Source organism: Mirounga angustirostris, unplaced genomic scaffold (assembly GCF_029215605.1).
Source record: "Mirounga angustirostris isolate CCGP_5_RB_7025 unplaced genomic scaffold, mMirAng1.0.hap1 SCAF_5, whole genome shotgun sequence".
Taxonomy (NCBI): Eukaryota; Metazoa; Chordata; class Mammalia; order Carnivora; family Phocidae; genus Mirounga; species Mirounga angustirostris.
In genome coordinates, this window is record NW_026991713.1 from 108483089 (window position 1) to 108487038 (window position 3950).

A 3950-nucleotide genomic window follows, 5' to 3' on the forward strand; every position below is an offset into this window, starting at 1 on the left:
TGAAGAGACACAATGAAAGAAACAATACACCAATAACATAATTCAAACAGCTGTTTGGAAATGGCTGGATGTTTGATTTTATTCAGACAACCATTGTTGGCTGGTTTTTTCACGTATTTTGGCAAATGTGTTCAACCTCTTTCAAGACAAAGCCCCATGAAAATGACTGTGCACCACTTCCAGGCCAAACCTTTGAAGAAGTAGTTCTTGCTTTGTGTTCTGTAATAGTCAATTTTTTCCCCTTCTGGTTAATTTTAAGATATAATTTGTGTTACCATTATAAATAATGTCTTATTTTCTCCTACACAATGTAGTTGATTAGCACAGGTATGGTGCAACACTGTCCATCTTCTATTCAGAGCCTTGCTGAATTCTTATCCAGTTCAAAGTTTGCCCAGTGATCACCAAAGCAGAAAGCGAGTAGCCAAAAGCCCAAATACTAGAGGTAGGCTTCCTGGGTTTTAATCCCAGACTGACCATTTTAACTTTGGGAAAATTTTTGTCGGTATGCCTTCAAATAGTTCGCTTCCTCTATTTGCCTTTTCACTATTTCTTGGGTCTCTTTTCACATGGGTGCTGATATTTCTGCTTCTACTTCCCTATAGCTTCACTTCTCTCTCAATCTATCTTTTTATCCCATCCGGATATTTTTCAAATTTTTTTGATCCAATCTTTCATCTTATTTATTCAGCTGTACCAACTCTGTTATTCAACCATTCACTAAATCCCTTATTTCAACAATTATATTTTCAAAGTTAAGATTTCAAATTGCTGCTTCTTTATAATTGCTTGTTCCTGGAGCATTTTTCAGGAGTCTCCCATCTCTCGCTGGTGATGTGAACTGTACTTATTTTACATTCTTCATCGATTTTATCTGTTTTTGAGGTGGTTGACATCTTTATTGCTTTGAAGGTGGGGGGCAGGTGCTCAGGAGCTGTTGGGGCGGCGGGCTGCTTCCTCTTCACCATCACAGGCTTCTGGCTGCACAGGATGGCACTCGCTCTGTGGGTGGTGGCCAAGGGCAGATCTGGGTGATACCTGTTCTTGCGGATCATGGGCCCGCTGCTGCTGGGTATGGCCCAGGCATTCTTGTTGATGGTGGTTCGCACCAGGAGGTGGTGGGCTTTCGTTGGCCAGATCTCCACTTCATGACCAACACTACACCTGTCCCGTAGCCCTGGCTCCATGCTCACAGTCGTTTTTGTTTTTTGTTTTTTTTAATTCAAATTAGTTAACATATAGCGTAGTATTGGCTTCAGGAGTAGAATTTAGTGATTCATCACTTATATATAATACCCAGTGCTCATCCCCACAAGTGCTCTCCTTAACGCCCATCACCCAGTTACCCCATCCCCTCCACCTACCTCCCCTCCAGCAACCCTCAGTTTGTTCTCTGCAGTTAAGAGTCTTTTATGGTTTGCCTCCCTCTCTGTTTTTATCTTACTTTATTTTTCCTTCCCTTCCCCTATGTTCATCAGTTCTATTTCTTAAATTCCACAGAGGAGTGAAATCATGAGATTTGTCTTTCTCTGACTGACTTAGTTCTCTAAGCATCATACCCTCTAGTTCCATCCACATTGTTGCAAATTCCACGCCCACAGTCTTGCTGTAAATGGACCAGTTGTAGCAAAGGAGTTGCAATCTGTTGGATGATTGGGGTAGGTGCTATGTGCCTGCTTGTTCCCCTTGATCAGGAAGCCCAAGCAGTTTCGCACAAGACCATCCATTGCAGGTGGGTGGACATGGTGGAAGCTCCTCTCACTATGGTGGCCGAGAGGGAAAGAGGATTTTTAATTCTGCTTCGTCTGGGAGAGATCTGCCCATTTTGTTGCCTTTGTTTGTTTGTTTTCATTTTTCTTGCACTCCTCAAATCCCTGGCAATTTCCCTTATGGCTTTATCTTTTATCCTCTTAGGACTAACAATTGCTTTAGCTAGTAGTGTCTATCCAGAGAAGAAAACCCAGGATGTAGTTCCTGTCCCACAGAGAATGGGCTCAGGTCTAAAGGTCTAAAGAGCCTTTAGAGTTGTAATTTCAGCTCAGACAGCCCCTGTTCTCCTCAGGCATCCTACCATTCCTTTGGAGAAATCTCACGGTTACTCAACCAAGGGTTTGCTCTGTGCGACCCTGATTTGTAGTGTGTCATCTTCTGTTTCTGTGATAATGACCTTGCCCTTGGGGTAAGTGGGGAAATTCCCAAGCCTGCCAATCTCCTGTACCCATCTACTGACTTCCCCTCCCAGCTGGGCTCCTGAGCTACCCTGGTGTAACTGACTTTGCAGCTTCAGACTGGCTGTCTTGCCACATGGTAGCACAGGGGTTGACTGTGGTCCCTCCAGAGAAGGAAAGGAGGTACAACTAGGAAGTTGTTCCCAGCCCCTCCCCCGTTCATAGCTATGCCCTCTCCCACCCTGGGCCACCTTTCATGCAACTGCCATTCTTCCTACACAGGACTCAACCATCATTTCTCTCTACAAGTTTCTTGATGGTTTGATCACTTGCCCATAGCATAATTTGTGCTGAGATTCCTTGGATACATCTCAAGGCTCTAGCTTCATTAATGTGAACAATGCAAAGATGGTCTTGAATAGTTGTTGCCCCTTCTGGAAGGTTTCCTTACCTCCAGTCACTGGCCCCACTCACCTACCTTTCCATGCTAGATACCACCAGGTTAGCCATTCTGATACATCACCTCCAGCTGGGCATCTGCCCTTCAAAAACGGCTGCCTCTCAAAAATGGCACTTTGTTGTCTATGTCATGAACAGCAGATTTTTTTGGCTATCATTTCAGGCCCTTCACCATTGGGTCTCATCCCAAAATCCCAGGCTTTTATTTCTCTAGTCCCCCAGAACAAACTCATACCATTTTCCTACCACTGTGGATTTCCTCCTCAGGACTATCCTTTTTTCTACCTCTTACCCACATGCCACCCAACCTGGTTCAATAAATGGTTGCCTGATTCTCCCCCACTGGGATTGCTCTTTCTGACCCTTGAGCTCCTAAAGCAAGAATTCAAACACCATTAATTTGGGACATATCATTGGCTGCTCTCTAATATTTTGAAATGTCCTCAATTAGATTATGCATTCCTAGAAGGTAGGAGTTTTTGTCTTCTCATGTATATCTCCCCCAGTCTTGAACATGATGTTATGCACATACAAGGGAATCAACAGTTATTTATCATTTATTGATTGATGGAGGCCTTCAACAAATTCCACAAGTCACCATAATTTGGAAGCCCATAGGCCAGATAGAGGTCAGATCATTTATTTTCTCTCTGCTCTCTCAGCATTATGCCCACCACCAAGATGCTTGAAGCACTCTATAAGTCTATCCTTGACATCAGAACAGCTTCACTTCTATCCAGATCTATGGGTAAGTAATGCCTTCTCTCTGGCCTCTCACAATGAGAGCCCCAAATAATAATAATTCACTTGTTGTGTCTTGTGCTAAAGAAAGCAGTGCCCTTCTGGAAGGTGGATGTGTTTTAAAGGAGGTAGACTGAGTGAAACGACCTTGTCTTACCCAAATTAGCAGCCAGGAAGCAAATAGGACTCATCCCAGGTGAGACTAAGCTTGCAATTTTTGCTCAGTAGTAGATAAGCTCTTGAACAAATCTAATTACTTGGGATCTAATCTGCCAGCTTCAATAGGTCACCCTTCATTACTTGGGAGCATCTTAAATTTACAAGACAATTGGAAATGCTGAAGTCCTGAACATCATGATTATTCACAAAATACTTTATTATAGGAAGTTTACTCCTGAGCAACTTGAACTTTTCTATTTACAATCCTGATCCCTGCAGTTTCAAAGTCGAAATAGAACATCTGCAACTTTATGGGCCTCAAATGCCAATACTTTGAACCATGGATTTGACTGCAAAACCATATATGTGAGAGTTTAAAATATGATTACTTGAAAAATCATAACACACAATTGCGTTAACCAT

General features: G+C 42.8%; 1 pseudogene; it reads right to left on the minus strand.

Annotated features, from left to right (window-relative positions):
- Positions 1-779: 779 nt before the first annotated feature.
- LOC135364294 (large ribosomal subunit protein eL28-like) lies at positions 780-1744 on the minus strand (annotated as a pseudogene).
- Between the last annotated feature and the right edge of the window lie 2206 nt (positions 1745-3950).